The following is a 12,825-nucleotide window of genomic DNA, read 5'->3' as shown; positions in this document are numbered from 1 at the left end:
ATTAGGTAATAAACACTATGGTCATGTTATTATTATCACTGGAGACATTGCGAGCCTGCTGGGTGCCAACGAGATGAAGAAATGGCCTTTTTTTCTTTAAAGATATTCACAGTCTAGCATGCAAGATGGATGCGGCTACAACCAGATTCCAGAAAGCTGCTGTGAAGTGCGGCAAAGGTTGATGTTCCTGAGAAGACGGAAGCGCTTGGAGGCAGGGGAGACAGGGCAGAAATATGACAGAAAGCTTTATCGTCTGAATCAAGAGATACCAGAGCTGGGCTTAAAGGGATAATGGGGGATTGATCCAGATCAAGATGAGGAAAAGGCCCTCCAGGGAGGAAGGAGGGAAGGCACAGCCTCTCAGAGGTGCGACGGCCCGGAACAGGGGAGCCATAGACTTTTGGCCTATTTGAAATGTAGGAGGTGAGGAAGACGGGTGGCAGGAGGGGAAGCTGAGCCAGGCTAAGTCACTTTCTTTGGCCTGTGGTATGTCAGAAAGTGAAAAGGGATGAAACTCAGGAAAGTGAGTTCCTAGCAGTGCCCTGAAAAGCAGAGGTCCCCCGTGGTGCCCACAATTTCAACATTCAGGAAGTCACTGGTTCCGCCAGAGGACAAGCAGCAGAAGCCAGGACAGAAAAATGTAAAGAGGAGAGTTGGAAATGAGGAAGTGATGGCTCCAGCCAGAGTCTGAGGGGTAGATAGGACCAGATAACAGGAGATTTGCTCATTGGAGGGCAATCCCCCAGGCAAAGGAACCTGCTCACTTAGCCTGGCAGAGCTCCCTGCTCTGCCTCTGCCTCTGCCTAGTCAGCTCAGCTTTGATTCTCGTGGGTGTGGGGAGGGGACTTATTAGAAAATGTCATGGGCTAATTATTGAGGATCCCTGTTCTTAGAGGAGGCACTTAGTGGATGTCCAGTGTAGTCACTTCACCTCTGTATTGGGGCCAGCGAGACTTGGGTCCCAAACTCAACTCTTTCATTGACTTGCTATGTGACCTTCATTGACTTACTTCTCTGAACTTCCACACAAAGTAATGGTTGTACAAGCATTAATTCTTATCCAGGATTTACTGTTATGCCAGACACTGTGCTAGACAAATTTACGTACCTTGCTCAACACTCATAACTTGCAACTTGCCTCAAATTGTGTGGTTATAAAGAGCCACACCAGAATTTGAATCCAGACTCTCTGCCTCAGACTATAGACAGATTTCATTCTGGTTTAATCCAGGGGTTCCAATCCAGAGGTTTGCAGCAGAGGAATTTTTGATAACACACATGCCAGTTTCCCATCGCAAGCCTGAGGCTCTGGTTTTAATAAAAATTTCAGAAGGAGCTCTAATGTGCACCAGGCTTAGGACCATTGAGCAGTATAATTGAGGCACTCACGTGTAGTGTGGCCTCCTGACTCCATCCTAGGAGGATCCATTAGGTTGAATGATATGAAATGACTAATATCATCCATTTTTCATATGTAATAAATGGATACTTTTATATGATTCAAGCTAATCCATTCACCTTGCAGGGCCTGAGACTCAGGGATTAGGACAAAGCAAGTAATTCACTACCCTTGAGTGCAAAAGATTCAATAATCAATATAAATAATATTTTAGTGCAATATATTTAAAAAATCAAAGTTAATGCAAAAATTCTGTGATGAACAAAATAGCAACATCTTAAAGAAAGACAGAATCCCACTTTGCACTTACAATGACTCTCCTCATTTGCTTACCCTAGTCCTGGCCCTCTCTTTAGCTCTGTGTTTCAGCATCCCCATTACAAAATGGGATACCCAGAGTTGCCCTGTTTGCCCATAGAGTGGATGTATGGATCAAATAAAATAACAAATGAGTAAGTACATTTGTAAACAAAAGGGCTATATATAGAATAGCATTTTATATCAAGAGAGCATGTCATACAAAACTGTAGTGTCAATGAATCCCTTACAAATCCTTTAAATCTTCTATAAATACAAAACACACAATTTAGGAAATATGGTACAGTCTCTTCTGAAGTCTTACTCAGACACTTTTATCTCCAGGAACACAGATCCAGCTGCTTCTTCCCAGGTGAAGTGGCATTTGGAGACCAAGTTGTCCAATAAATGCAGGGCCTAGCTTTATTTGTCTAGCGACATGCATATAATTGGACTGGAGTAGTTAAATGTGCGTTTGGAGAGGGCTCAATGCCCAGTGTAGTTACATCAAGTTCTGATATTCTCTGAAGTGATGGTCAAGTGGCTCCCAATGCTTAATTACACAGGAGTGGTGGGGCTGGGGTCCCAGGCAAGTGTGGCCACTCTTGATGGTCTCCATGGAGCCTGATTTCCTATCAGCTAGTGGGTTCCAAATTAGTTCAGTCAGTGAGCTCCCTGGCAGATCATCAAGAAGAATCCTTGAGCAACCCAATTCCAGCTTAAAACTGGGGCCCAAGTTAACACATGATATAAAAATTACCGGCACAAATCCATGTGTCTGAAACCAACCAACCAATCCACAGCAGACAGGCGAACCAAGCCTTGGGGACCACTCTGGAGTCCCTTCCACGCATCTGCTCAGTCATCTGCCTATGTCTACCAGCAGAAGGGATGGAGAGCCTGGACTGAAGGGAATGTATAAGAGAGAAACATTTTTAAAAGTTCTATCTATTGACTGCATTTTTCCTGCTAGTTGTGAGTGCCCAGGCTTACCTAAGCTCCTGGTACTTAATGAAGCTCAAGAAGTGTTAATCATTTAATAATTAGAGAAAATCAACAACACAAACGACCATCAACAGGCAAATGAATTGTGTCCTATCTATGCAGTGGAATACTAGTCTGCAGTAAAATGAAATACGCCACATGAATGAGTCTCAGAACCCATTATGCTGAGCAAAAGAAGCTAGACTTCAAACAGGACATACGGTATGATCCCATTTATACAGGCTTCTAGAACAAGCAAAACTCATTCAAAGTGTCAGCAAACGGAACCATTGGGTCCTGGGGTGGGAGTAAGGGGGACTCTACCACAGTGGAGCACAAAGGAAACTTCTAGGGAGAGGAAAGTGTTCTGTATCTTGTTTGGGGTATTAGTTACAAAAGTCACTAAACTTTACACTTGAAGTGTGTGCATTTTATGGTATGTAAATCATGCTTCAATAAAGTTAATTAAAACAGAAGTTAAAGGATAAAACAGAATCATTGTTGTTGGACCTTGGCCCAACTCACAGCGGTTTGTCTTTTGAGAGTCATTGGAATGAGAGGGTGACAGTGCCAGCCTCCCACTGACAGGTGTGGACTGGCCACTCACACCCTCTCTTGCCTGACGAGGATCCTTACACTCGCTGGTGTGGCAGGTCAGTTCTCCCTGACAGTCACACAGACAGGCCTGCACAGCACCCCAGTTACACAGACGAATTTCCACAGAGCTGCCTTAACATTGAGCAAAATAGTTAAACCTAGGGAAATCAGTGCCCAGACATCAAAGCTAGAAATGAAACATGGTCAGTAGGAGCATTGCATGGGCTTCTTCCTAACCTAAAGCAAGCCAAAATAATAGAGACAGTCTTACATTCCTAGTGCCAGCACCCGTCTCAGGTGGATGAAATTTGAGACGACTCAAGGTAACCGAGGCAGCTGTTTGAATAGATTCATTGGAGAGCCTAAGGCAGCTGTCTGGACCAAGCGGTAAAGGAGATGACACAGAAATAATCACTCGGGTACCATAGTATACAGGCCTTGAAAGCACTAGGGACCTTTTCATTGGACTTAGCAAGTATTTTTTGCCTCTGACCTTCTAGGTAAAACAAAATTAGTTATCAATAGACTTAAGTGAACGCTATACTGCATGTAGGCACATAACCCCAACCTATATAAGCACTAAGAAAATGGCACTACTTTGGGTTGATCTGGTGGAATTATCTCCAGCCTTCTCCCTGTATCCGGCTATAGCAATAAATTCCCTTCTTTCCTAGTTTGTCTGCTTCTCATTATTGGGCCTTGAGAAAATGCAGCCAGACCCGGCTTGGTTCCAGGAACACTGGGATTGCAGAAATCGGACTGCAAACTCCGCTGTGAGAACATAAGAAAGAAAAGAGAAGCAAACTGGTCTCTTATGAGACTCTTCCACTGACTCAGCACTCCCAATTCAGGGACCATAAAGGGCAGAGGCTGGGAAATCTGCAGCCTTCCTGGTCTGATTTCAGGAACACCAGTTCTCCTGATCCCAGACACCATGCCCTGCCTTCCTGACACCTGCAATGTTTACACATGGGACCAAACCTTACATTCTCTCAATTAGAAATGAGATGTAAACATACATCCCCTCTAGAAGAGGAAACAGAGACATACACTGAAGTGTAAATGAGCAATATTATTCTTTTTCAGAGCAGGTTTGGAGGATTGAAGGAGATGGGAGCACAAGAGAGAGTGGGAGCACCCAGGTCCTAGAAGCTCTGCACAAGAGAGGGCTATGAATGCATGGAAAGAAGAGCAAGAGCCACTCATAAAAACTTTACAGGTTTCACAGTTCTACCAAGGGTCACCTGTGCTAATTTGCATTGACCTGAAACCATTTTGCCCAACCAATCCTGGATTGAGAGCGTATGGGTGGAATAGAGAAGCCAGGAATTCAATTAGAGCTGCTGGGGAGGTGGTAGTTATTCCTCATTCATTCATTCAACAGATTTATAATGAGTGCCTACTACGTTCCAAGCTCTGTGCTAGTAGAGAAAGAAAACAGAACCTTACCCTTTCCAAAGAGCTTGCTATTCACCCTCCCTTAGTCATGTACTCGTGGGGTTGTGCCCTATCTTGTCATTTTTAGCGACTGTAACTCCTTCCTAATTGTTCATTTATTCCTCTTTCTGGCCATGCCTCCTATCTTTCCAGCTTATTTCTTTAGCACTAACTCCAACAGTCTTTTGACTCTAGGACCTCTGATCTATTATTCTGCTACTCTGCCACTGCAGGACATCATCTACTTTATGTCCTCTCTTCCCTATGTAATCAGCTTAAATTTATGGTTACTCACCCCCTTGCACACATCCTTAACTCCTTTATCCCTTTTTTGCTTCATTGTCCTCACTTGACAAAACCCACAACCCTGGTTAGATCCAACGCTCAGTGCAGCTGAATGTAACTGGAGAGAACGATGTGGCCATGTTGATGATCTTACTTTAATTTTGTGACGTGAACTGCAAATAAACTTTAATCCTGTCTGGGAATAGTACAATAGTCTTTATTCAACTCACTCTCCCAAATAAATCTTTCATACCTGTCTTCTCTTTAATCTTGTCTTGACTCTTACCTTACTTTCGCTGAGGAAATCCAAACAACCAGAAAGAACATTCTCTGCACCTTCACCATCACCAGTATCTGTGCTAAGGCTTCTGCCTGCCTCTCTTTGATGCAGATGAACTTTTTAAGTTGCTATCAAGAGGCAGTGCTTCAACCTGTGCACTAATTCCATCCCCTCTCACCTATTCATGGGCATTTTCTCAGTAGCAATTCTTCCTTCAATCTCCTCTCAACATTGATTCCACAGTCTCTACTGAAGTTATTTCCAGCTGCTGAACATACATACCATTTCTCATATTCTAAAACACCTACTCTTGACACACTGTCCTACAACTTACTACCTAATTTCTTGCTCTCTATTCAAGTAAATTTTCTCAAAAGAATTGTCTATACCCACTGTCTTCAATTTCTCTCCTCCCATGCTCTTTTAGATCAACTCCAGTGGAGTTTTCATTTCCATCACTCAACCAAACCACTCATGTTAATATCACCAGCGAACTCTGCATGGTGACATTCTATGGTCAAATTCAAGTTTTCATTTTATTTGTCAGAAGCATTTCTTAGGGTTGCTCACTCTCTCCTCCATGAAATAATGTCTACATTTTCCTTTAAGACCTAACAGTTTCTTGGCTGGGCATGGTGTCTCAGGCCTATAATGCCAGCACTTTGGGAAGCCAAGGCGGGCAGATCACCTGAGGTTGGGAGTTCGAGACCAGCCTGACCAACATGGAGAAACCCTGTCTCTACTAAAAATACAAAATTAGCCAGGTGTGGTGGTGCATGCCTATAATCCCAGCTACTCAGGAGGCTGAGTCAGGAGACTCGCTTGACCCCCAGAGGCAGAGTTTGCAGTGAGCCAAGATCATGCCATTGCCCTGCAGCCAGGGCAACAAGAGCAAAACTCTGTCTCAAAAAAAAAAAAAAAAAGACATAACAGTTTCTTGATAGTCTTCCTATCTTACTGGTCACTCTTGGTTCACTCTGCTCATCCCTTCTCTTTTCCTCACCTCTTAATGTTGCAGTGCCCCAGGGTTCTAGCCTTTGTCATCTTTTCCATTCTTACATACTTTCTTGGTGATGTTACCTAGTCTCATGGTTTTAAATTCCATGATTTTCAAATTTCTACTTCTTGATCTAACTTCTCTCTTGAACTTCAGATTTCAATTTCTACATATATGTTGCATAGGCATTTCATACTATATGCCAAAACAAAACTCCTGATTTTTCATCCATCTTAATGGGAATTTCATCCCTCCAGTTGTTTTAGTCAGAAACTTTGGTGTCAACTTTGATCTCCTTTATCTCTCTCACTCTGCCTTTCTCCCAACATTCAATGTGTTAGGAAATCCATTGGCTTTACCTTCCAAATATATTCACAATTTGAATTTTCTCACCAACTTCCTGATACAACTCTGGTACAAGTAACCATGATCTCTCACCTGTATTACTTCAATAACTTTGTAATTGGTATGCATACTTTGGTCCTTGCTGTTAAACAGTCCATATCCAACATAGCAGCCAGAGTGGTCCTTTTAATACATGTCAGGAGTGATGGAAGTGAAAATGTGGAGTAAGAAGCAGCAATAATCTGTCTCTCCACCTAGACAACAATTATACTGTTAGAAACAGTCTGAAGTGACTATTTTGGAACTCTGGAGTTTATTTTAATGTTTATCTCTTCCAGTGAACAGTTTGGCTGGAAAATTTTAGCTATTTTTTATTTATTTCAGCCATCAGCACAGTGACAACTACCCATCTCAAATCCTCAGCTGGCAGCAACCAATGTTTCTTGTATGGCTCCTTGGAGCTAGAGTGTGCAGGAAGGACCTTGTCCTCCAAATATTAGGGTTCTGTGTTCTGACTATGGATTGTCATTTCTGACCACTGATGGGGCAGGCATGGAGGCTGTTTGTCATTGTTTTAAACTCCATCAACTGAACAGCTTTCAGGAGACTTAAAAAAGCAGTGCCTGTTGTTTTGGACACCAAAAACTGAACAGATTCCCGGAGAATTAAAAGAGCAGTACCTGTTGTTTTGGACACCAACAACATGCATGTGAAGAAATGTATAAAGCCATTGTGCATTCCCAGGGAAAGAGGTAGGCTCAGAAAAAACCTAAAAGACCTTAAGATTTTATTTTAAGTTGATTCTCAAGACAGAAACATCCCACCAAAATGCAAAAACAAAAACAACACAAATTTTGAGGAAGGGAGAGAACCCAATTTCCAGAGTTACCATGTTATAAGATTCAAATGTCCATCTCTCAACAACAGCAAAATCACAAGACATAGAAAGTATGACCCATTCAAAGGAACAAAATAAATAAACAGAAAACATACCCGAAGGAGTCCAAATATTGGACTTACTAGATAAAGACGTTAAAATAACTGTCTTAAAGATGTTCAAAAAAACTAAAAGGAGACATGGACAAAGATGGGAAAACCATGCATAGATAAAATGGGAATATAAATGAAGAGGTAGAAAGTATAAAGGGACCAAAAAGAAATTCTGGAGCTGAAAAATATAATCACTGAAATGAAAAAAAAAAATACACTACAGGGGTTCAAAAGCAGGTTTGATCAAGCTGAAGAAAGAACCAGCAAACTTGAAGATACAACCATTGAGGTTACTGAGTGAGGAACAGAAAGAAAAAAATAAGGAAAAGTGAACAGAGCCTAAGGGATGTGTGGGCATCATCAAACAGAACAACTTACATATTCTGGTAATCTCAGAAGGAGAAAAGAGGGGAAAGGGTAGAAATAATATTTGAAGAATTATTGCCCGGTAAGGCTCCAAATTTGATGAAAGACATGAATTTAGAAATTCAAGAAGCTTGATAAACAAAGAAGTGGGGTAGACTCAAAGAGACCCACAGTGATGCACATTATAATCGGAAGACAAAGAGAGAATCTTAAAAGCAGCAAGAAACAAGTGACTAATTACATAGAAGGGCTCTCAATGAGATTTCAGCAAGCCAGGCACGGTGGTGTGCACCTATAGTCCCAGCTATTCAGGAAGCTGAAGCAGAAAAATGGCTTGAGCCCAGGAGTTCAAGTACAACCTAGGCAACATAACAAAACCCATCTCTAAAAAAAAATTTCAGCTGATTTCTCATCAGAAATCTAGAAGGCCAGAAGTCAGTGGGTTGATATATTCAAAGTGCTTAAAGAAAAAAAACCTATCAACTGAGAATTCAATATTCAGCAAAACTGTTCTTAAAAATAAGAGTGAAATTACAATGTTCTCAGATAAATAAAAGCTGAGTTTATTACCACTAGACCTTCCCTGCAAGAAATCCTTAAGGGAGTCCCTTCAGGGTGAAATGAAAGAAAATCAGACAGTAACTGGAAGCCACATGAAGAAATAAGGATCTCCAGTAATGATACAGAGGCTATTATAAAAGTTAGTATTATTGTAATTTTGGTCCATAACTACATTTTTAATTTTCTCTGTGATTCAAAGACAAAGGCATAAAAATGAATTATTAATGTACATTATTGGGCACACAATTTGTAAAGACTTAATCTGTGACACTAATAACAGAAAGAGAAGACTGGACACTATGAAAGCAAAGTTTTTATATGTTACTGAACTTAAATTGGTAAAAATTCAAATTAGACTGTTACAGCTTTCGTGTATTCAATGTAATCCCTGAAGTGAGAACAAAGAAAATATCTATTAAATTAACACAATAGAAAATATCGGTTAAATTCATTAAAAGGAAACTGTATTTTAAAGTAAAAATAGACTTTTAACCCAAAAAGGTTATAAGGGGCAGACAGCATTGTATATTAATAAGAGGTTCAATACAGCAAGAAGATATAACAATTATAAAGATTTACAGACTGCTATGGTTTGAATGTGTTCCTTCCAAAGAAAATGACAAGGGAATCATATTCATCAGGGTTCTCCAGAGAGGCATAACCAACAGGAGATATATATGAGAGGAAATTTTTAGGGGAATTGGCTCATACAATTATGGAGGCTGAGGAAGTCCCATATGCTCCCTTGATATTCCAGAGAGTGGCCCAGTCCAAGTCTGAAAGCTTCAGAACCAGGAAAGCTGATGATGTAACTCTTGGTCTTAGGGCAAAGCCCTGAGAACTCAAAGGGCTGCTGGTGTAAGTCCTGGGGTCCTAAGGCAAGAAAGCCTAGAGTTCTGATGTCCAGAGGCAGGAAAAGAGGAGCGTTATAGCCAGAAGACAGAGAGCTAGAATGCTCCCTTCTTCTGCCTTTTTGTTTCATCTGGGCCCCGAGCCATTTGAATAGTGCCTGCCCACATTGGGGAGGATCTTTTTCACTCATTCCACCAACTTGCACACAAATATCCTCCGGAAATGGCTTTATAGACACATCAAAAAGTATACCTTATCAGTTCTCTAGGTATTCCTTAATTCAGTCAAGTCCACGTTCAAAACTAATCATCACAGGAATCAAAAAGTTTCACTACAAAAAAAGCAACTAAACACAAAGGCAGTAATGCAGGAAATGAGAAAAGTAATACTACAGGGCATATGGAAAACAAATAGCAAAATGGCAGAAGTCCCTTCTTATCAGTAATTACCTTAAATATAAATGAATTAAATCCTCCAATCAAAAGAGAGAAAAATGGATTTTTAAAAAACCTACCATGATCCAACTACGAGACTCACTTTAGATTCAGATACAAGTAGGTTGAAAGTGAAAGGATGGAAAAAATTATTCCATGTAAATAGTAACCAAAAAGAGAAGTGATGTGGCTATACTAATATTAGAAAAATATAGACTTTAATCCTAAAAGGTCACAAGAGACAGAAAAGAACATTATATTTTAATAAAAGACTCAACACAGAAAGAAGATATGACAATTATAAAGATTTACAGACTGCTATGGTTTGAATGTCTCCCCTCCAAAATTCAGGTGTTGAAATGAATGGTGAATGTGATTAGGTCATAAAGGCTCTTCCTTTTGCAAATGTGATTAAAGTCCACATAAAAAAGTGTTATTTTCATGCAGTGTTCCACTTGCATGCCCTTCCACCATCTGCCATGTGAGAACACAGCATTTCTCCCCTCAGGAGGTTACAGCAACAAGGTGCCATCTTGGAAGCAGAGAGCAGCCCTCACCACAAAACCAAACTTGCTGGCACCTTGATCTTGTGCTTCTCAGGCTCCAGAACTGTGAAAAAATTAATTTCTCTTGTTTATAAATCACCAGTCTCAGGTATTTTGTTATAGCAACACAAATCAACCTAATAAAAGACTCTCAAAATATACGAAGCCAAAACTGATAGAATTGAAGGGAGAAGTGGATACTTCGATACCACATTTTCAGTAATGGATAGATTAGTCAGACGGAAGACAAGTAAGGAAATAGGGGACTTGAAAGACATAATAAGCCAACTAGACCCAACAGACATGTACAGAAACTCCTTTCAACAATACAACGCACATTCTTCTCAAGGGCACAAGTAACCTTCTCCGGGATACACCTCTTTAGGCCACAAAACAAGTCTCAACAGATTTTAAAAGATTGGTGTCATACAAAGTATCTTCTCCAACCATAACAAGATGAAGTCAGAAATCAATAACAGAAGAAAAACTGGGAAATTTACTAACATGTGAAAATAAACAGCACACTCTTAAACAACCAGTGGGTCAAAGAAAAACATCACAAGGGAAATTAGAAAATATTTAAAGATGAATGAAAATGAAAACACAGCATATCAAAACTTACACTTTTTGTTGTTGTTGTTGTTGTCGTTTGCTTAAAACAACACAAATTTATTCTTTCACAGCTCTGGAGACTAGAAATCAAAAATCAAGGTATTGGCAGGGTCATGCTCTCTTTGAAGGCTCTAAAAGAGAATCTTTCCTTGACTCTTCTAGCTTCTGGTGATTGGCTGGTAGTCCTTGGCTTGCAGATGCACATTCCAGTCACATGGTCACCTTCTCCCTGCATGTCTCCACACTCTCTTCCCTCTGTGCATGTCTGTTTCTGTGTCCAAATTTGCTTTATGTCTTTATATATCTTTTCTCCTCTTAATATAAAATCCCTGCATACTGAAACTTTTTCTTTGCTGTCCACTATCGTATTCAACATTAGTCTTGTATCTCCACCTAATTATTATTAAATCAGGCACACTCTCTTTCCCTTCAGGTCCAGAACCTATTCTTTGCACAGGAACCATCAAATGTGTCATTCCCAGCTAATTTCATATCTTCTAGTTTTAGCAGGCTGTGCAAGCATGATGCCAGTGTCTGTTCAGTTTCTGGGGAGCCCTCAGAGAGATTTTACTCATGGTAGAAGGCAAACATTATATTTTGCCTTCACATCACAAGGCCAGAGAAGGCACATCACAAGGCCAGAGAAGGAGCAAGAGAGAGTCAAAACACATGTACACTTATAAATGGTTAAAATGATAAATACTATGTTTTGCATATTTTACCACACACAAACAAAATGTAAGTCAGATTGGCCAAAATGTCCTAGTACCATGCCTTGCTAAAAAACAGAACTTTACACCCAGGAAATCTGGAGGATGGGTGTGTATTTTGCCTTTTCTCTATCCTCAAGCCTGTTCCTGCCTATTATCTCCAAGAAGTCTGGGTTCAGAGAGACACTGCCTTTGGAGAGAATCAGTGTTCATTCACTAGCCATTCAGTGTCGTATGACTCCCTGGGAACCCCAAAGATGAATGGAGTAATCTGAACCTAAAAGATGGAAGAAAGTGCATGTGAAAGAGGACCTGGGTCAGGAAGAATTGCTTAGGTTTCTCTTCTCTTTCTGACTTTCATTTCTGAACACTGCTAGCAGTGAGGCTCTGAATGGAGAGGGGTAAATGGTCATGTAAATTGGAAATGTAGGGTGAAGAATGATCCATTTACAATCTCGTGGAGATCCAGAGAGCACCTAGAGGGCTTTGAGAGGAAGGAGAGTGGTGAGTAGCTGGTTGGTATACCTGACAGATGAATAGCTAGATGATGGATGATTGCTCCATCATGGTGGACAGTTGGCTGTGCAGATCCAAATGTATTTCTGGTGTCACATTGTCTCTGACACAGTTTGGATATCTCATGTTGAATTGTAGTCCCCAGTGCTGGAGATGGGGTCTGGTGGGAGGTTTTTGCATCACGTGGGGAGATCCCTCATGAATGGGTTGGGCCATTCATGGTGATGAGTAGAGGGTCTCCCTCTCAAAAATCACTTAAGAAAGGACTCAGAGGCAGCTCATGACTTGGTGTCAAGTCAAGAATGTGCCAAAGGCCCTGGATAAGGCAGTTTTATGCTTGTTTCTTTATGACTAACCTGTTTTTGAGCACCGTTTCAATGTTTTGGGTCTTCCCTGCCTTTGGAGAGTTAATGGGAGGCAAAAACCCTATTCTACTAAAGAGGCCAAAGGGTTGAATTGCTTGAGTTCTCAAACTCACTTGCAGACAGGCATGGGCTTGTGGCCAACCAGACATGCTACCACATTCCTTTAAAGAAGAGGGATTGCTGCACACCAGGGAAGGGGCAGCAGCTAGACAATGCCTTGGGTCCTACCCACTCCTCCTGCATAGGCAGCAGA

General features: G+C 41.0%; 1 protein-coding gene across 1 annotated transcript in view; it reads right to left on the bottom strand.

Moving 5' to 3' along the window:
- MARCO (macrophage receptor with collagenous structure) overlaps positions 1 to 11,102 on the bottom strand; it is a 66,833-nt gene extending 55,731 nt beyond the window's left edge. Inside the window, exon 1 of the mRNA XM_026456084.1 lies at positions 10,992 to 11,102. The gene's annotated coding sequence lies outside the window, so the exon portion shown is untranslated. The remainder of the gene's footprint in view (positions 1 to 10,991) is intronic.
- Positions 11,103 to 12,825: the final 1,723 nt, after the last annotated feature.

This window comes from Piliocolobus tephrosceles, chromosome 11 (genome assembly GCF_002776525.5).
Source record: "Piliocolobus tephrosceles isolate RC106 chromosome 11, ASM277652v3, whole genome shotgun sequence".
In the NCBI taxonomy this organism is placed as follows: Eukaryota; Metazoa; Chordata; class Mammalia; order Primates; family Cercopithecidae; genus Piliocolobus; species Piliocolobus tephrosceles.
This window is presented reverse-complemented; position numbering and strand designations above follow the sequence as displayed.